Genomic DNA, 22,446 nt, shown 5'->3' with positions numbered 1-22,446 from the left:
AACTAATAGTTGTACATTTATAATTCAAAAATCTTGCTTTTTCCTCCTAATCTTCTCAGCTACAAAATTTTATTATTCTATGCTCTGAGTCCCAGAAATGGATCCCAAGGATAAATAACCAATTCAAAAAATAAAATTTGAAAAATGATCATAACACAAGGATCAGAATTAAGAGTTGTAGAATAGAAAAGTAACACAGAGAGTTTCCTACCACATGCTGAGCAAAAACGTAAAAGTATTATCATGGAAAGAAGGACAGAAACTTATCAGAAATTAATATTCACTTGTGGGTATTTGTTGTCTATTTCCAATAAAATAGATGTTTTTTTCTTCAGGCTCCTTTAAGATAAAAAGAGTAACACTGGAAAATGTTGGGGGAAGACTCTGAAGGCAAAAGTTACTTTGATACTTTTTTGTTTTGTTTTGTTGTTTTGAGACAGGGTCTCAGTATGTAGTTGAGACTGACCTGGAACTCACTATGTAGCCCAGGCTGGTCTCGAACTCACAGCAATCCTCCTGCCTCAGCCTCCCGAGTGCTGGGATTACAGGCATGCACCACCATGCCCAGCACTTTGATGCTGTTTCAATGACTGTGTTATATCATAAAATTGGAGATAGTTCTCTTCAGAAGAAATATACATAATAGGACAGTGTTCCGGGAAATGGAGTGTTAATCTGGAATGCACTTGCGGTGGTCTATCAAAAAGTGGTGAAGAGATGGAGGAGTTATCCCAGAGCTCACCACTTGACCTTCTGGAGATAGGCCCTCAAGATAATACAGAGGGAGCTGAGTAGCAGAGGGATATCTGCTGTGCTTTTGAGGGTGGCTAGGCCACCTGGCTTTCTGCCAGTTAGTACTAATGACAGAAAAAGTACTTGAGGTGAAAAGAGGCGGTCAAACCTCTAAGTCAAAGACATATGTCTAATGCAGGTGGAGCAGCTGCCATGATAAACACCCTCAAGTTGGGAAAGAAGGGTGGTGACCATGAGGCCATGGTCACCACTAGCCAGTGCTATTTGCAGCCATCTTTGATTGTCTACTCTCGCAAGGTCTATCTTACAAGTCATGTGGCTCTTAGCTTTACCAGGTCAGAGAAAAAAATCAGCAAAGCGCAACTCCCTTGCATAGTAGAAATACTCCCACATCTATACAGCCCGCCACGTATGCTGCAGTTGGCATAGTAGACAACCATCAGGAAAAATTCTCTTAAAGAGAGTTTTATATATTATGTGCTCCAGACCCCACAAAACCTGAACCCACTCTAGGGATTGACATTTACGAGGTGGAACGACAGAAAGAGTTTGGAGAGGGGAGGGAAGTATATACTTGGTTTCTTGATATGTCTGGCTTGTGGCCCTTTTGCATTCATTCAGGCAAGCCTGTCTATTTGTTAGCTAAATACATCCATGGTCTGGCAGATAGGACCGAAAGCCAGTTCTAATCTGCTGTGTGCAAGTGTGCTATGGTTATCCTACAGTACATGACTTACACTTTAACAAAGGTCATGTATAAAAACATTTTACCCACCTAGGCAATCTCCTTGGAGTAACTGGACGGTCTCTGAATCTTCATTATTGCATTGTGTTTGTGTGTGTGTGTGTGTGTGTGTGTGTGTGTGTGTGTACACGTGTGTGTTTGATTTGTTGTTGACTTGTTTCTTCGTTTGGTTGGTTGTTTTGTTTTGCTTTGTTTTGCAGTACTGGATATTGATCCCAGGACCTTTGCACTGAGCTACATCCCCAGCACTTTTTTTTTTTTTTTTTTTTTTTTTTGAGATGGGGTCTCCCGTAGTTGCTAACTGCTAGTTGCCCAGGTTAGGCTTGAACTTCCAATTCTGCTTGTTTTGTTTTGTTTTTAATTATAGTGTAAAGAGAAATGTCAGGACTTGAGGCCACACTGGGGGCATTTTCTTTTCCATTGATAACTTTAGAAATGAGGAAGTATTAACTGGTTATATGCAAAGAACATTATGCCATTTCTGAGGTGGGGGGTCAGATTTCCACTCCTGCTTGGACTGTTTTATAAACAAAGGCAGGTGCTCCTGAAGCAGCTGATTAGACTAGGATGTGTCCTTCAGCCACGGAACACAGCAAAGCTGCCTGACTATAAAGGGGTCGTCACAACCCAGCAGCGATACTTAGCAGAGGCTCAAGATCCATCAGCCATGTGCTCCGTAGTGACACTGTGCTGTCTGCCCTCTCTAGAAGGAAGGATGCATTACTCTCCTTCAAGGGGAAACCCTGACGTTACTCTTCCTCGGCAATAAATACGAGGAAAAGAACCACAGTCCTGAAGATGAAAATGAATGTGCACGAGGTACAGACAGATTAAATTTAAATGGAGGATGTCTGCAAGCCTGTCTGTCAGCCAGCCCGGTAATATAAGCCGTAGACCATTTCACCTCCATAGAGTCACTTTACAGCACTTGGGAGTTTGGTGTGTGCTCAATTAAAATCCTACTCCAATGGGAAAACCCAGATTTCGAAATGGTGACTTTATTGATTCAATAAAATTTAAGAAATTCTGCTTATGGAAAAAGTCATTAACCAAAACTAATAAATAAGAGTTTACCCTGCAGTCTGGTTCCTCTTTATTTGACAGAATTAAAAATCACTCTGGAACAACTTAGTTCATTTTTCTCTTGTTAATTGAGCTTAATAGTTTAGTGTAACTCCCTTTCTGTCCTACGCTAGTGAACTCTTCATTCTTCCCGGCAGCCTTTGCATTCTCTCACTCTTAACCTCACAAAGCGTGTATTTATGAAGATGTTTAACAGAAATAAAGAGTGCAGGAGAAGGGGCAAGAAATAAGATTTTACTTGGACTGATGCAATGATGTAAGATTAAGCCTGGCCTTTGGGGATAGGTGTCAGGTTGCAAGGCTGTTGGAAGGTGAAGCCTCCAGGGCAATGTCCTTGTGAAGGACAGTTTTATTACCTTTCGTGTCACAGCACATTTCCATTTTGGCTCAGCATTTACAGAAGCTGCAAAGATCTAATATTGTGCATGGACTGGACACGACATTTTAGCCAATCTCACCCGCTGGGACAAAGATTCTTCCTTTGGAAGGCTCTATTGGTACACATATTTGTTTCTTTGTTCTTAGCATAGCACTTAATATGTCAGTCCTAGAAAATACAGTAAAGCAATGGTAAACAGAGAACAGGGAGATTGTGCCGCCTGGGGTGGGGAAATGCCGGCCAAAGGATAAATAATTACAATGAGGAGGAATAAATTCAAGACCTCTGCTGTACAGCAAGGTGACTACAGTTAGTGACAATATAATACATTGCTGAAAATGCAAAAAGTGGATGTAAAATGCTCTCATCACAAAAACGATGACTACATGAGGTAGTGCATTTGTTAATTAGCTAGATTCTACAATTGACTACAAAATATATAACATACAACAAATAAAAGCTACTTGTCAATTTTTTTAAATGAAGAAATAGCTTTGACTGAAAATCAATGTGCTGCGACCTTTGGAATAAAGCATAAAGTGTGAGGGACAAGAAATGCAAGAGCTCTTCAGGTTTCACTTCAACCGCTGCATCCATGCTCCAGACTCACCAGTTCTAGCCTTGTACTTCATAGCATAATCATCTGACTTTCTCTGAACCAACCACTACCCACTATTCAACAAGCAACCAGTTGACTCTTCTTGCATATCAAAGGCTAGTAGTTGGGTTAGGGATATAGCTCAGTGGCACCATGCTTGCCTGGAAAGTGCAAGGTCCTAAGTTCAATTCCCGGTAGTAAAAAAAAAGGCTAGTAGTTGACATATGGGTAAGTTTGAGTTTTAAAGCCTTTGAAATACACATGTAGTTTATTTTACATCACTTTTTGACTTTTTGTTGTTGTTATATTCAAATGAGTTATCTATTGAAAAGAATTAGGAAGAATTAAAGATGAAGATCTTTTTTAGGCAGGCAGGAGTATTTGAACTAGTTCAAATGTATATGAATAAAAGTAAATAATTGTTTGTCTTTGGATACAAATAGAGTAAACAAAGCCTGAGTTAAATTTGTTTCACTTTCAAGTATTAGAATGTAACATTAATAATTTGTTGAATATTTATGCACTAGACCTTTTCATAATAATTCACTAAATATTACCTGTTATTCTACATTTCACTTACTATTTTCTAGAGTTTTTTAAAGAAATGCTTCCAGTATTTATAAATGTCTGATTAGGTATTAGTTTAAAATTGTTATAGTTTACCACATTAAAGTAAGAGCCTGTATCATGTCTTTTTGTTTTTATTTTTAAAATAGATTTTAGATTTATAGAAAGATTATATGGATAATTCATAGAGATACTGTATACTTTTATCTAGTTTTCCCTAATTGGACAACTTTTATGCCCATCATAAGAAACTTGCCAAAGCTAAGAAGTTGACATTGATGCCTACTATTAAATAAGCTCCAAATTTAATAAAGATTTCTCCAGGTCTTCCACCAATTCCCTTTTTCTGCCCCAAGGTTCCATTCAGGCTACCATGGTGCATTTAGTAATCATATCTCCTTATTTCCTATATCTATAAGAGGTTTTCAATCTTTCCCTTTTTTATAACCTTGACAACTTTGAAGAGTACTGGTCAGGTATTTGGGGAAAATGTTTCTCAATTTGAAGTTGGCTATTTTTCTCATGATTAAATGAGGGTAATAGGATTGGGAGGTGTCACAGAGATGAGCCTTTCTTGTCACCTCACCTGAGACCACCAACCCTCCTTGTCACTGCTGATGTCAACTTTGAATAGGGTAATGGTTATCACTTCTCGGCCTTTTGGCTAAGATCAAGTGAATAGGGTAACAGTTGCCAAGTCTTTCCACTGCAAAAGTACCTGTGTTTTGTTTTGTTTTCTCTTTTCCGACTGTGTTCTCTCAGGCAGCCACACTCCTCAGTAATTAAATTCATCTCCTGGAGGAAAAAGCATCAACGTGTACAATTTAAAATTCTTTTGTAAGGAAAACTTATCCCATCCCCTCCATTTACTGATTTATTTTAATATTAATTTTTATTAACATGGGCCTATATTCATTTTATAATTTAGAACCCAATACTATATTATTTACTTTGTTTCACCAATTGTTCCATCTTTTTCCAGTTGGCTATTTCAGGTGATTACTGCATCACTTTGACATTCCTCATGGTTTGTTGTTGTTGTTGTATTTTGTTTTACTTCATCTGTTTCTTTAAGCTTTTCACTGCTTTTTGTCACAACAGGATGCTCCAGGCTCACCTTGTCTTTCCCTGCCTCAGCCCTACAGATAATTATTTCCCCCCCAAAAAAAAATCCTTGGTTCTTTTTATTGAAGAATAATTAGAATCCAATATTCCAGCACTGGGTGTAGTAATAAATTTTGTTTGTATTTTTTAAATTGTGATAATATTCAGCTAACATACACGTGCCTTTTTAATCATGTTTAATTGTGCAGCTTACTGGCAGGAAGCCTATTTATATTGCTGTACAATTATCACTATCATCCATCTTTGGAACCCTTTTATCTTACAAAAATGAAACTCTGTACCTACTAAACTATAACTCCCCATTACCCTCCCCTACCCATCCCCTGGAAACCATCGTTCTATTTTCTATCTCTGTGAATTTAACTTTCTAGACACCTCATATGGGTGAGATTATACTGTTATCTCTCTTCTGTGGCTGACTCATTTCATTCAAGCATAATATCCTCAAGGTTAACCTGAAGAACATGTAGAAACTACTTTCATAAAGCTAATATTGTTCATGTGTGTGCATTTTGTTTATCCTTTATTTTTCAGGCTCTTGGGGTGCTTTTATCTTTCGCCTGTTATTAGTGTTGTTGTGAATTGGGTGTAGAAATATCTTTCTAAGTCTCTGCTTTCAATTCTTTGGAGTACATACCTAGAAGTTGAATTTCTAGAACACATGACAATGTTCTATGTAATTTTTTTAAGGTATCTCAGTACTATTCTCCACCATAGTGACACCATTTTATATTCCCATGAACAGTACTAAAGTGTTATTTTTCACATCCTCCTCACCAACACTTGCCTTTTTTTGTTTTGTTGATTTTTTTTTTAAGTATCTGTCCTAATGTATGTAAGGTGGTATCTTATCATGGCTTTTATTTGTATTTCCCTAATGCTCAGTGATATCACACATCTTTTCCTGTGCTTATTGTCTATTTGTATGTCTTCTTTGGAGAAAACCTTTTCTTACTCATTTTTCAACTGTTAGTTTTGTTTCGTTGTTCCTTAATTGTAAGAATTCTTCACACATTTATTAATCCTTTGTATTAAAAACTTCAAAATATTTTCTTTTAGTCTATGCGTTTCCTTTTCAAACTATTGATTGTCCTTTGATGCACACGTTTTTCTTTTGATGTTCCCAGTTTTCTAAAGCTTTGCCTATTGTTTTGTGTCATATTCAAGAAACCATTGTCAAAACCAATGCCATTGTTTTACTTTTAATAAATTTTCTTGTAATTGCTAAGCATGCAAAAGAAAATAATTTTCGTTGGAAAGACAAATTAACCAAGAAACTTTAGGACTACTATAATAAGAAGGCCTTAAGTATAGGATGAAGAATTTTGAAGTTCATCATCTTTGCATAGAAAAGTCATTGAAAGTTTTTGAGAAGGAAAGCAACTGATGAAAATCAAAGTCTCAAGAAAAAAAATCTCAAAATTGTATACAGAACTACTGAATTTTTCAGGAATAAAAGAACAGAAATGAAGGTAGTAGTGATAGTGACAGCTACCACAAAAATGTAAGCATATTATAAAGATATCTGGGAACATACTTACCTCATTTCTATAAGACATTACATACTAATGAAATTGTATTATAATGAACTGAGAATAAAAATAAGCAGAGATTACCATAGTTACAGTATAGTTTAATGATAAATGGAGTATTTCTCAACACTTCATTGTGGTATCAATGAATGATATGTGTTGAACTTAAACTGCTGCATCTGTCAAGCAATTGTATTGTAATAATGTCATCTGAGAAAAATTTAAATCAATATGTATTTTAACAGTAAAATTTTTTAACAGGAAAATGAAGCAATTTTTATTTTACTTCTTTGTAGAAGTTAACAATAACTATTCCTTCATAGCTGGTATTGCTTAGTCTGCCTGCCTTAGAGATGGTAAAAGTTCTAAATTCACTGTGTCTATTTAAAGCTACTTTCATTGAAAATACCAACTAAACATTCAGTAATAATTGACTCAACTTTTGAGTATATGGTAAAACAGTAGCTGATAGATCATGTTCAAGGCGTGAACAAATTTTTGTCACTGTGTTCCTTTTCTTTGATAACTTCAGTGAGGACAGGTTTGTTAATATGAGAAAGCTTTTGAAATTGGCTGATTTAACAACCTCTGTCCCACTAAAGAAGAATCTCAGTGATGAGAATGAAGCAATCTAAATGGAAATACTGGTTCCCACTGATTTCTATAGGCTTTGATGATAAAACCTTCTGCCTGGTCTATTCCTTTTGATGTAGTTGAAAAAGGATGCTGAAAGAGGCTAGGACCAGGCTCCTTCTATGACCAGCTGCTGATACAGCTGTGGCTTGTTAAGGCCACAAGACAAGTAAAAGTTGCCGCGTGCTTCCTGTTTTATCACATTCTTAAGTTCACATAGTATTGCTAAGAAAAGTGATATCCACACAGATGCAGAAATATGGCATGTTCTGAAGGCTAAATGGATAGTAAAAATGTCGATCCACTACGTATTACAAGAAATTATTAACATGGAAATGCTTACCACTAGAACATTTCTTCCCACTTAGCAATTTAAACAAATATTTGCTTGTCTAAGATTGATGGCGAGAGAGCTTGAATTCCCCAGAGAAACACACTTTCTGGTCTGAAGTATCCAGTTGGATTTGCATCCTAGACCCAACCTCAGAGGCTTAGGGAATGCTGCAGAAGACCTCTAGCAGATTCAGGGATCTCAACTCTTAACTCTCACTGCTTTCCATTAAGGAAACGAGAAGCAACTCACATTTTACAAGGTGTTAACTAAGCTTGGCTGAGCAGCTCAACTGAAAAATCAAACATGCCCAAACACTTCATGTTTATAAAAACAAACTCCATTAACATGCCTGGCTTCCCTTTTCATAAAGTTGCAGATGATTTACTGCATATCTTAGTACTGTCCAATTTTCCTGTAAAATGTATGTTTTGTATTATGTTTGGCACATTTGAGATGATCATTGTGTAATTGTTCAATTAGAATTGATTTGTTTTCCATGAAAATGATAGTGAAGGATTTTACAGAACTTGTGGCAACTCAACTGGCATAAAATAAAGTATTTACACAAGCTATAAGAACTAATATGTTCTCCTGAAAGCAAGTTAAACTTTTTTTTAATAGCACACTGTTCATCCTTCCAAAGTCAGACTCAAAGGGAAGAAGACCAAATTCTCTTAACAACTCGTCCCATTAAGCTGGGACTTATTACTGCAAGTCTTTCCAAGCTATCTTTACTTCTTCCATCCCATTTGATTGATGAATTATTTCAATAAATCTAACTCTGGGACTTTCCTAAATTTCATAAAATATTTCAAGGATGATTTCCAACGTTTTTCTTTTACTACTTAAAAAAGAGAGTTGATAGTAAAGAGAGATAGAATGTACAACAATCATCTCTGTACTCATCCACTGAAATAAAAGGTACAGAGTTGAAGGATTGTTTACCCACCCCTGATTGCATTACCTGCTCTTTCCCCTCAAAAGTAAGCAGGTATTCCTATTTATCTAACTCTTAAGTCACATTTGCTCACGAACTTATGTCCTCAGAACAGGGAAGCATTGCAATGCACTCATAACAGGAATTAGTTTTAACTTTTGCAAAGGGCGGACTCAGGATTTTGAGATTTCTCACCCTCTTCAAAAGCTCCTGCTTCTCTTACCTCTTGTACAGGTATGCTTACTAAAAGTTGGCCAAGAAAAAAATATATACTGCAAAGGCCTGAAAACCCATGCTTCCCCCCATTGCAGTAGACAATTTAGCCTTCTCCCTTGCATGAGCGGGTCTTTGACATTTTCCATACCTTTGACAGTCAAGGTCAGCTTCTGCCCTTCCCTAATGCTGTACCTGAGTCTTAAAGAGAAGAGAAAATGTGTGGCTTGGTAGTAATCCCAGCCACAACTTTGCAGGCTCTACTTTAGAGCCACGGTGTGTTCTAAAGTGGAATGTATATCCAAGGGCTGGAGCAAGGCTGGAATTTGATCATGGACCAATGTCATTTTAATTCTCATTTAAATTTATTTATATCCAACCCAAATAAAGAAATTAGGTATTAAAACAAATACGAGGGGTATGTAGATAATTTACTAATAGATATATGCTCGAAAGATTTTTTAGCAACTAGAGTTCTCAATCAAAAATATTTAAGACATCAAGCTACAAAATTTAATGTTTACTATCTATATGATCTGAGAAAAGTAATGTCAAGACATATTTGGGGATTTTCATTACATTAAAGTAATAAGTATGTCAGATTAAAATAAATTATTTTCATTTGTGATCACAAAAAGTGGTGTAGTTCTAGAACCTTTATTTTTTTTATTCAACATTTTATGGAACTTTTCATATTACACAAATTGCTACCCCATACATTTAAAATCCAGTGAGACAAAAACAAAAACAAAAAGAAACCAAGCAAAACATCTCCTCTAGTTGAGGCAATATCAAACGAGATTAAGTCTTTGTTACTCTGTTGTACAACTTGGTACCATAGTAATGATACTCAGTGACTCAAAATGTGAGACATTACACATTCAGAGAAAGGGAAGGGGGGAGGGAGAGAGAGAGAGAGAGATACATAAAGTATTGCACAAGTTTTAGTGCTATGTGACAAATTTTTTTTTGCTTATATAATTTTTGAAAATAATTCAAATTTTTCTAGAGCTGGCAGAATAATCTTTTCTGTTCCGCAATAATCTTTTCTGTTTGTTCAATTGAGAACAAATAAGTCCATAATCTTAGTTAACAAAGATTAAAGCAGATGTACAAATGCTTGGATGGAAATATTGAAATATTTGTGCCCAAAGAATAAAGTGAATGCTTCGTGCAGTTATAACAGAGCCAGTGCCGGAGAGTTGTAATGAGGCACAGCTGCACAAGTGAGCAGGGTCTCTTACCTTTCCAGTTTTGTGTCTAAAGGCACTGCCCAAGGTATCGAGTACTCCAATCTACAATCCTTTCCAAATTACCTCATTTTAAATGTATTATAAAATCTAATGCTGGGTGTTTGGAAGCTTGATAAATAACTATACTAACCTAGATTTCTTTAAGGGCCCATAAAATAGAGAAGGATGCCCTAGGAAAGTATATACATTATTTAATAACTTGGTTTATAAATTGAAATAGGTTAATCTTTATCAGTTTTAATTCAATCACTTTCAGGCTATTTTACTCAAAGTAAGAAACCATATAATGTAAGAGAAACATATCTTAAGCACCATGGCCGGAATCTGGTTTATAATAAGAGAACCACTGAGCCTATGAAACCACTTAATAAAAATCATATCAATGTTATTAATCATACTGAATTTAAGAATACACTAATCTGACAACCTTAAGAAAAGTAGTCTGTGAATATTAAAGAATAGCAATTTTAAAGACAGAAAGAGTATCTGGTGGTAGTTATTCTATTTATTCTTTTTTAAATTCACTGAAAAATATTTGACCAGCTAAAATTTAAGTGCTTTATTTTTAAAGATATTTCATTTTGTAAAAGCAGTAAAATATTAATATTCTAGTAAAATATTTTATTAAAATATTAATATTTTAGCTTTTATGTTAATTTGTGTTCTCTGAGACAGAAAATAAACCAACCTTACTTGTGTGTAGTTCAGTCTGTCTTATGATTCTATAATGAAACAAATTCATGTAAATTTATATTCATGCTTTCAACAAATCTTGAAAATTCTAATATTCAGATCAATGAAGAACTGCACAATTTTTCACATGTAAATATTTGATTCCATTCAGATTCTATTCTAGAAATTTACTGAAATTTAAAATTTTCTGGTTTCTTTCTTTCTGAAACCAGATTTTTAAAGTGGGGGTTATAGCTGGGCACGGTGGCACAGGCCTGTAATCCCAGCACTTGGGAGGCTGAGACAAGAGGACTGCCATGAGTTTGAGGCCAGTCTAAGATATATGGGGAGTTCAAGTCTACACAGTGAGACCCTGTCTCCAAAAAAAAAAAAAAAAAAAAAAAGAGGAGTTACGAGGATGAATAAATTTGAATAAATTATAACCATCTCACAATTATCTGGCAGTTCAAAAATATCAAAAACAATTTAAACTTCATTGGTTGGAGAAAAATAAACCATACTCTAATGTATTACCCTTAATTATACAATGTGATCAATTTGTTTGTTTTCACTTTTAGTGGAATTCAAATTTTAAAATGGAAAACAATGTATTACAGTAAACACACACCATAGTAAACATAGTTGCTATTTTTATGACATATTTACAATTTTTTCATGATTTTTTTGTTCCAACACTTATGAATCACAAAAATAACCATCTCAGTGACACTTCACAAGTAACACAAATTTCAGTTGGTAGGCTTCTTTTTTGTTTGCTTGTTTCTGTTTTTGGTACCAGGAATTGAACTCCGGACCTTGTGCTTGCAAGGCAGGCAATGGAACCACTGAGCTAAATCCCCAGCCAGTTGGTATGCATTCTGTATTGGGAAACATCCATGCAAAGTCACCACACTTCAGAGCACTAAATAGTTCATGATAAAACTGTGATCATCTTAGTGAAGAACGAAACTTTAAAATATTTAATAATGGACCACTCAAATGCATATCACTTTTCTGTATAGAGCACAATCCACCAAATTAAAGTTAGATACAATGTTTTAAATTAAATTGATTATTCTCTTTTGATTACTTGTTGAAATTTTTCCCCATATTCCACTCCAACTACATAAAATGCATGAGCCATTGTTTCTTCAGTATTCACCCAAATGTATTTAAAGAAAAAATGATAAGGATATCTTGCTTTCTTCTTCAAGTATTCCTAGTTTGGAGAATGACACTTTAAGCAAAAACAGAGGAAAAACAAAATGAAGGTGTTATTTAATGACTATCTGCTAGGCAGAAGACACAAATCCTTGGCTGAAGTTTGTCTCTTCTAAGGTAAGTTAGAAGTGAAAAGCAAATGAGGTTTCTTTAAGTACACAATTTATAAATATGGAAACAGTAATAGCTGCATGATTACATTCTTTCTGAAGTGTGGCTCTAAAAATAGACTGGCAATTCACATAACTAAGCAAACTGAACCTTGTAAATGTATAATAAATTTTAAGTGGCTGGCACTGAAGTACTGGCTTTGGATGTGGACTCAGATGCTATAAATGATTAAATCTTTGGGCATCTTGGCTTTTTGATGTTTTACTCCAGTGTTCAAGCAGAAAGTGTATGATTTCATTTTATGCAATACGCTGATCTACAAGTGGAGAATTTGTAGGATAAAGGAAATTCCAAGTTATATAGTGTACATAAATAGATATAATACACGCATACTGCCATTAAAATAGTTAGAGGTAATGCAACATAAAGCCCCTCGATGTCTGCTTACTGTTGGCCAAATCTGATCCTTAGTCTTTTTCAAAAGTGACATAATTTATTTGCTTAAAGGTAAAACTTTACTGATCCAGTGATGTTCTACTGCATTAAAGATAATATGCCAATATCAATCTAGAAGATGAAATAACTATAACAAATATTAAGGTCAGATAAAACAGATTCAAGTCAATGAAACTTCACTTTATATTTGATGACAAATTTTGCTTTCTCCTAGTATCATTTTTTACTTCAGCACAAGCGCTACACTAGCTAAAACTTTATTCTTGCAAATGTTAGTTCTACTGAGCTTTTAAACTTGAAATTGTTTTTAAAATAAGTCAATACAATCAACACAGACCTTTTCTACCAGTTTCACTTTCTAATCCATTTTTTCCCCTGGTACTTCATTTACATCCTTTATAAATTCATAACAAATTATCTAGATTACATCTGGACTAATGATAGAAATTTCATATGCTATTTTGAAGTGTAGAGTAAATAATTTTGGTAATCTGTAAGACAGCTGCATGTAATGTGTACTGTATTATAACAGCACTAGACCCTTTATAAAACCAAGGACTCCTTCCTCCTGCTTTATAGTACTGATACAGTCTCTCATTCCCTCGCACTGTGTATTAATTGGAAGCACTTCGTAGCCACGGTCCCTATTGTCAATTTTTGTGCGTGTTCCTTGAATGTGAAGGCGGTGCAAAACTGTTTCCAGAGGAAAGCATCAGAGCAAAGACTGGCAGCGAAGTTAGTAATAAGTTCTGGAAGATAAGCATCCAACATTCTCTGCACAGGGCTACTGCTCTCAGCTAGGTGGCTGTCGCAAGTCTTTCTCTTTAGAATTAGTAGGACAAACTTCTGAGTGATTGAGCTGATGATGTAATGAAGAACTCTGTGCAGCACCGTAGGGGAGATCAAGGCAAGAAGAGGAAGGCATCGTTTGCTGTGCGGCGCTCCCAAGCCTATCTTCCTCCCAATTCCCCCTTAAACACATTCCAAAATGCCAGCATTGTCTCGAATGACCGCACTCTGGACTGTTTCAGTTACACTTGCTGAGTGAAAAGGCATTGCCCCAATATGTTAGGGCTTTTGGTAGAAGGTGTTCACCTGTTCGTTTAGGATTCCATTTGTGCGAAACTTCCTTGGCAAAGGTGTGAACTCACTAATCTTGCCTTCTGCTCCAAGTGTGAGTCCTTGGACAGTGAAAGCACTTCCCGTTCCTTTCCACGGGGCTCTTGGTCCCTGAGTTTTGCTGGAGCAGTATACAATGTTGACGACTATAAATGGAGTGAGATGATAACGGCGAGCATGCTAATTAACCTGACACTGGTGGGGAGAACGATGCCAGGATGGACCAGTGCATTTTCTGTGAAGAGACTTGCAAGTCCAATACCAAATCCAGCAAATCTACTCAACTGTTCACTGCTCTGCCCCTGCACCGAGCTCTTCTCACCCGGATGCAGGTTACGGCTGCCCGGGATGTCTGGGGGAGACATCACCCAATGGCCTAGGTCCGACCTGGAGCTGAAGGACCTTACAAGGGAAGCGACGCCAAAGCCCTGCTTGTCCCGGGCACCACCCCGGTAAACCAAGCCATGGAATCCGTCTGGGCGCCTTGGATGCATCACAGCCAGGGCAGGATGAGGTGAGACCACCGGAGTCCACCGCCGTTGCGGCCAGGGCAACCTAGGGCCGCACAGTTTTCCCAGCTGGGCAGCTGTGTCCCCTAGAACCTTTTTAGTTCAGCTAAATAAACGAAAGTAAATGTCTATTATTCATCACCTGTGCGTTGCAGGTATGTTTTGAAAAATTTTGAAAGCATATTATACATGAGTATTACACAAAACAGTTTTCAGTCTTAAAAGGCGGTTTGTTTTTGTTTGTTTGTTTTGAGAAAAAGAAGTTAAAGCATCTAGAAGAGCTTTCCGATTAAGGATAGCCAAAACTAAAATTGTAGCTATATATAGATAGATAGATAGATTCCCATTTGGTTAAACATTTCCTATGATAAAGTGATACAAAGATAATGAACACATTTTTTTCATGTTCTAGATATTGAAGAATAAGTGATAAAAGACCTTTGGTGATTCCTGTCTAAGGAAGTTTAAAAGCAAAGATATGAAATAAAAAGAACTGAAATGAACAAAGAATTAAAATGAAATATTTTGAGCAAGGTATTAATAATGTCTTGCAGGTTCTCTGTTCCATGCCCTTTTCCCTCCTTCTTCCAAGTCTCCTTTCTATGACCATTGCCCCAAAATAAAGCCACCTTACTCTTGTTCCTCATGTAACTATATTTTGGAGTAAATAGTCTCATTCTCTTGACTTTCCCCTCACATTTCAACCCCTTCCGTATTTAACTAGACCAAACTGATTTAGATGACAACTGATTATATTTAGTTTAATTTGATTGACTGATCTTGGCCCCCTGAAAATCCTCCCTAGACATATAATGCCATAACTTGACAGAAGCGAAATCCGGAGAGTTCTGACAAAGAGAAGCCGAGAGCAAGGGTTAAAACAAGCTAGAGGTAAAGGAGTCTTATACAGAAGCCTTTCTGGAAGAGGCATAAGTTGTTTCATGAAGACCAGCTAATTCTGAAAGCTGGATGTGGAAAACCCTGTGAATCACTCCACTGCCACTGAATATTCCCTCATTTGAATGATTTTTGAATGATTCAAGGTTGTAATCATTTTAAACTCGTATGCTGGGTTATCTCAGACTAGGAGCTTCTCCCGAGACCACTGCAACATCTGTGGAATTTATTAAGCTTGTTCTTTTCTGCCATACCACAATACTTTATATAAAGCAAGCATTTACTCCTGGAAACATTTATTGGATCTACGCAACATAGCGATAGCGATGCGGACGACAAAAGGATGTATGCACAAAGCAATGACACGCCATTTGCTCCCCCCCCCCGTAAAATGAGGATTATGTTATAACCCCCTTCGAAACATATGGAAATGTTGTAAGCATTTAGTACCTTGAAAATAAATTTTGGACATTGATATCAGCTGCACATCATGCAGCACTGGCAAATATATAGTATCACTATAATACGTTATGTCTCCCTTGCCATACCATGAGGTGCAGGCTTATCTGTGTCACACAGTTACCATTTCAGAGCATTTGGGAGACTATGGCGGGTAGAGATTTAGGAAGACATGAGAGTAGTTGCACATTTTTCTAAAGAATTGTGGGAGTATTCAGTGACTGGAATGATGATGAGGATGACGATCATGATAATAATGATAAGGGCCCCAGCTGTCTGTTGAAGTCCTTTTTCTGGGAAACAGCTGGAAATTCATTCTCTAAAGATCGCATCTGGCTTGATTTGCCCGCACTCAAATCCCATTGATCTGGTTCTGTTCTAGCCCTCTGTACTCACAGTTCAAAGAGCAGGGAGGCCTGTAAAGAAATTACTGCCATATTGTTCAATCGGCCACAGTGAGCAATATATACGATTATAATTAGGAACACATTAAGGGAAGCAGCTCAGTGGAGATAAGCTGCCTGGCTGCATACGCTTTTTGATGAGGGCTTAGCGCCAATCCAAAAAGAAAAAGATTAAATGTTTGTTACCAATCCTTTTGAACTTGTGGCAGAACATGTGGTAAAGCATTTTTGATTCAAATTAAAAGCATCCTAGGATAAAAATAACCCTGTTCTCCCAGGCCTTTCCAAGTGAAACCATTCGGAGACTGATTTATTGTATCGCCCTTAACCTCTTTCCACCAGCATGATTAACGTAAGCATTTCTGAATCCCTTGTAAGCCTGGACAGGTATTTGTCTTGTTACACATCTGTGGAACAAATGGCAATACAAATTATACACTCAACAGATGTAAGTTTTCAAAGGCCAGGCAAATTTAATTTGACTGTGCATGTAAATGAAAAGTTCATTGAGCCTCTGAGGTCAGTGATGCGGGTTGCGATTCAGAGAGTTGTTGCACTAAACATCACCAAAAGACCAGCAATTCAGAAACCCTCTTGCACCAAGCAGAGCAAAAGTCAGCTGCTGAAGCACTGGGGAGAAAAGCATAGGTGAAATCTGCAGAAAAGGACAATTTGACCACGGCCATCCCAAGAGCCTTTACACAGCGATAGGGAAGAAAAAAGGGCAAGGCAGCCATGCAGGAATTTAAACTTCCATGTCAAGAGGAAGCGTGATTTAGTGGTTTCGTCTTGAAATCAAGACTAGAAGTGTGTTCCAGATTCAGTGTCTTATTTCCTCTGAGGCCTTGGGCAAATCTCTGAACCTCTCTGTGCCTGTTGAACTGTAAAATTACACTGTTAATGTTACCCACTGCACAGGCGTCTAAGATTTAATATCCTTCTAAATAATGCTAACCTCTTTAAAGTGACACTGTGTGCTGCACACTGTGAATTTGGAAAGTTCATAACCACTTGACATCTGCCAAAGGAGTTCCTTAGATTAGCTTTAGCTAATGAGTTGTTTATATATCTATAAACACTGAAATTTATTTACTCTGTGGCCCTAAATGATAACTGTGGGAAAAAATCAATTAAAATATGTTCTCACATCTCTCTCTCAATTTTCCCTGTGACATATAAAAACATGCACATGTGCATGTACATACACACACACACACACACACCTTTCTATATTTTGAGGATTTTTACCCTCTATATAATTTATCCTCTGGTAAGGGGAGACTTTTTAATAGCAGTAATGCTAAGATTTTTTAAATAATCAAGGTAAATACTTAATACCACAAACTTTCTAACACTTAAATTATCAAATTCTGCTAAGATGCACACATTCCACTATCTAAAGTAGTAGCTTTCAAGTTTCCAGAAGTGTTGCTAGGTGTTTTATATAAAAAGTTCTTTGGTCATATAATTTTGGAATAAAGTGGCATGACTTTCGTACTCTAGGCTGTATCATTAGATTCTAAGAGGGACAAAGTATGAAATGTTTTCCTAATTTTTTGTACTCTTTTGCCTCTGCATTTTCTTAAGTCTGGTGTTCTGCAAAATATAATTTAGGGAAAATAATTTGGAAAAAAATCTAAAAGTACACTTTTGCTGCTTACAAAAAGTGAATAAATGTGCAGCCTCATAAACAACAGGGAATTTATTTCCAAATCCAAATGTGATTGAGACTATTAAACTTTACAAAGATTAAGGCAAATGGACATGTGAACTATTGCTTTTAGCTCTTTCTTCTACCAGGAAGAAAATTTTGCTAATAAACTCTTTTGTTTGTTTGCTCTGAATCTTTATTTTAGGAATAATAATAAAGTATTTGGAATGCTCCAGGCATTCTGTATTATAAATCTGTGCTAATTACTAGAGGGTCCAACAGACCAAATCAGTAGTTTATGAGAGTTTTATAAACACATTATGTTTAAGCAATCTGTATTGTTTCTTCGATGTCAACTAGGAAACTCTTCCTGCTTTTTAGTTAAGAAATGGAGGAGCTAAGAGGCCAGAGCAGTATGAGAGTAACTCATTGCCTCATTCCTAAATGAATAAGTTAAAAGGTGATGGGCAGATGTGACCAAAGTGTTAAGTACATGTACAAATCTGCTAAAATAAAACTTATTAATCTGTATAACCGATATGCACTACTAAAAAAGAAGTGAAACAAGTAAATATGCCTCCCAAATCAGAAGCAAGAAATATCTTCCTGGTAAAAGTACAGAAATGGAAATGAAAAGCCATTATCAACTTTACAGCCGATTGTTAGGCAAACACATTGCTGTTGAGTGGCTTTACCTTGGGTTTTCTAAGCTTGCCTTCCTCATTACACTCCTGAGTTTCTTGAGGTCAGAGATGACATCTTATTTATTTACTTTTTCCTGGAATGCTCCACAGTGACTAAGTCATAGCAGTCATCTGTCACACCTTTACTGAATTGAACTGGCATCAAGTGACTTGGAACAAGAATATTTACAGGAATACATGCTCTCATACTTAGAATGCCAAGTTTAAATCTTACATTTGAAGTTTAGTAGAGAGATACCATATGTAGCTAGGTATTGCTGGTCAACTAATTTATGGATGAAAAACTAAAGTAAAACTTTATATAATGTTTTTATTGCTCAGATGCAGTATTTTCCTGCGTAACTTATTTTTTAATCAGTCTGGGCAACTAAATATCATTGTTTGTTTATAACCCATTGAGGTAGTTTTAAATCTTGATTCTTCTACCTGTCATGAAATAATTCCCTTGTGCTCTGTGTCATCTGGGAATGTCATAAAGCTGACTCAATTATCATTCAAGATTTTAATAAAATATTAAGTTCATGGCCAAGGAAAGAATTCCATGGTTAAAACAATTCAAAATATACTTAATAAATAGCGCTAGGGTGTGGCTTTCAATCTCCAATTATATCTTCATCCCGCCTGGCTTTCTTTAATATATACAAGCATATCCCAAGACTTTGTCAAATACTTTGCTGACAAAGATATATTTTCATTCTAGAATTGAAATTGTAATTTCACTGTTACCATGGAAACAGACTCAGAGCTAATACTTACCAATTACATAACAGAGCTAAAATGATCATGAAGATTGACACAGTTCATTTTTTTCCCAAATCCTTGTAGAGAGGAAGAATGCCAAACAGTATACAGACTAAAGTAAATACTCTATGCTTTTGTCTTTGTCAACATTAGTATATGATCACTGCCTTCATACTTATATTTACGAAGCATATGGCTATCAACTTAGCTCCCTCAGATTTCTTTGCCTTTGAGCTGTTTGCCACATGAATTCTATATCATGCACTAGTTTCTTAGTGTCTTTCTTCTCCTGTGAAATGTCAAATACTTACCAAAAATGCCTTACATTTAAAATGCTATTTGTATTTTGAGTGTAACACTTTAACATTACCATGAAGCAATTGTGTTACAGACCATGAACTGATATATTTTCCATCAGCTTTAGGAATTATTTTAAAAAATAAATGTCAGGGATTTCAATGACAGAATCCTGACATGTTTGAGAATTTAATAAAGACAAATGTATTATTTTAATTCATTGGAAAAATGATGGGTTATTTAACTACTAACAATGATACAGAGGATGAAAATCACTATGAACTTCAATTATTGCAATAATCCAAATGAACTGAAGACAAGAGCAAATAATGACAATAAATATTTGAAAAAGACCATGGAGACCTTGTGTGCAAATTTTAACCCACACCAGGAGGTTATAAACGCAAAGAGACTTGTTGTACCTTAGGAAAACAAAATTGGCAAAAGGTACATACAAAGAGCCAGAGTACCAACTCAGAACGGGAAACAGGTTTATGAATTAAAGGATAGACAATGAGTTAATATATCACGTATGGGAGCTAGTTAAATAAAGAGAAGAAAGAACTACTGACTTACAAGCATGAGATAAGCAGTTCATGGAGGAGCAAATCCGAATAACTGGCAATTGTACAAATACAGAATTTCACTCAGGCAGGGATGGAAAATTTAAAGAAACAATAATATAGAATGTTGCCAGTTTGCCTTCAAACTGAAAAAGAACTAAACCTAAGAACACTTGACAGTTTTGATTTTTTAAAAATTGGGGTCTCCCATAAAGTATCAGTGGAAATGTGAAGTTCTGCAGTCTCTTTTCAAAAGCAATATGGCAGCCTCAGGCCTCCATCGGAGCAGACCAGTGAGGACTGCCCAGCCCCGTCCGTGGGCAACCCAGAAGCACCCCCAGCAGCCCTCCCATCCCCGCTCTCGGGCCTCTCGGCTGTGCTGGTACCTGGATCCATACTGCAGAGGCACAGGTGGTCATAAAGGCCATTGTACTGAGCTCCAGAAGATAGAACAGAAGTGAACAATTGCAATAAAGGCACATCAGACCTCCGTACTTGGTAAGCTGGAGGGATCACCACCTTCCTTTAGAACCTGAACTAACTTCAGGGGAAGGGCAGCTGGAACCTGCCATAGAACCAGGTCAGGGAGCTCAACTTGGGCCATGCAGCCAGAAATCAGCCAGAATCTCAAGGGTCTGCGGCTGGCTTGCTGAGACTTAGATCTGCACATTGCTGCCCACATTGTCTATTGTGACAGCAGAGATATACCCTGAGGTAGGCCCTTCAAATTTTTTTCTTTTCCTCTTACTTTTAATTTTTAAAAAATTGCTTCCCACTCTTAAAATTCTTCCTTTTTTTTTTTTTCATCTTTTTGCTGCTCAGTCTCCTGCTCTCCCACATTGTTCATCTCCCTTTTTGTTCCTGTTCCTGCCCTAAATCGGATTTCTTCTTTCTTTTGCTATTCTTCTTTTTCTTTCTCTCAATTGCCATTAGTTTCAAAGGAAAGTGAGTATAATTTATAGCTTCCTTGTTACTGTTAAGTTGTTCTATTCTTGTCTTTGTTCTTGCACTCTCTCTTTGCCTTTTGCCTTCAACAGCCTCCTAGAGTTTGTGTGATCATCCTGTGTCCTCTGGCTTCACTTGAAACCTTTTCCTATCCTTCTACCTATCTATTCCTATCCTCCCATCTCCTTCTAAATAACCATCCTGAAGAGTAAAGTTGCTATATTGAAGAATTTATTCACTATAAACGTATTTTGGTCTGGTCCTCGATTTTGACTAATTCACATGGTTAAAGGTGATAGATTAATAACTACCACACATGGTTAATTTCTAAACTGTGCTTGATGTTATTGTGTTGCTGATTGTATCACTTGGGCTAAAGAATTGTGATTGATTTAATGAGCTGTCCTTCCTGATATTATGAAAATGAGAGTGTCTGAGTCACGATAGACTCAAAACCTAAACAGCAGCTATATCAGGAAGATTGAAGTACTAATCCAGAAATTAAACCAAGGACAGTAGCAACAACAAAAATAAAAATGAGAAAAACACTTAAGCAAGGCACAAATATAGACTTCCAGCTCAACAATGGAAAATTCTAGGGGAAACAAAGCGGAAAAGTCTGACAACCACCAGGAAACTCTGAACTCATAGTACAGGAAGTAACAAAAGAGATCAATCAGGCTCTAGAAAAATTCAAAACAGAAATAATTTCCCAGGTAAGTACCGAGATGGTGAGAGAATGAAAGACATGATTAGAGACTCTAGAACAGAAACTGACAAAAAAAAAAGAGAGAGAGAGAGAGGGAGAGAGATGAGCTCAGGACCATGATAGAAGCCATGAAGGCCCAGCATAAGAAATGGAAACCATGAATGCTCAACATAAGAAAGAAATGGAACCCATGAAATAGATTCAAATAAATATTCAGGAGATTAAAAAAGAAACTCGATGGAAAGTATACACAAGAGACTGATGCAATCTGAAGACAAAATTTTACATATAGAAGACAGAATGGCAGTCAGTGACCATGAAAAGAGATATCTCTTAAAAATAGTAAAGGACCATGAGAAATCAAGCCAACAGTTCCTGATGATGCAAAGAAGAATAATATAAAACTGGTATGAGTCCATGAAAAAAGTAGGAGAAAGCACAAATGACATTAAAAATATTGTTCATAGAATTAGTGACAGAAAACTTCCCAAACAGAGGGGAAGAATTTGACATACAGATAAGTGAGGTATGTAGGACTCCAACTAGCCATGATCAAAAAAAAAAATCTATACCTAGACATATAATAGTCAAGATCTTAAAAACCCAACAGAAGAACAAATACTGGAAGCAGTTAGAGAAAGGAAACAAATCACATGCAAAGGAAAGCCCATCAGAATCACAGCAGATTTTTCAACACAAACACTCAAGTCAAGGAGAGCCTGGAGTGAGGTACTTTAAACCCTAAAAGAAAACAACCTCTACCTAGACTAATGTATCCTGCAAAACTCTTTTAAAATGGATGGGGAAATAAGATACTTACATGACAAAGAATACCT

At 36.5% G+C, this 22,446-nt stretch overlaps 1 pseudogene; it reads right to left on the bottom strand.

Moving 5' to 3' along the window:
• Nucleotides 1-13,061: 13,061 nt before the first annotated feature.
• On the bottom strand, nt 13,062-14,225 carry LOC104861052 (annotated as a pseudogene).
• Nucleotides 14,226-22,446: the final 8,221 nt, after the last annotated feature.

Source organism: Fukomys damarensis, unplaced genomic scaffold, assembly GCF_012274545.1.
Source record: "Fukomys damarensis isolate Sample0158 unplaced genomic scaffold, DMR_v1.0_HiC HiC_scaffold_6, whole genome shotgun sequence".
NCBI classification, from domain to species: domain Eukaryota; kingdom Metazoa; phylum Chordata; class Mammalia; order Rodentia; family Bathyergidae; genus Fukomys; species Fukomys damarensis.
Note: the sequence above shows the minus strand (reverse complement) of the source record. Positions and strands in the feature narration are given on the sequence as shown.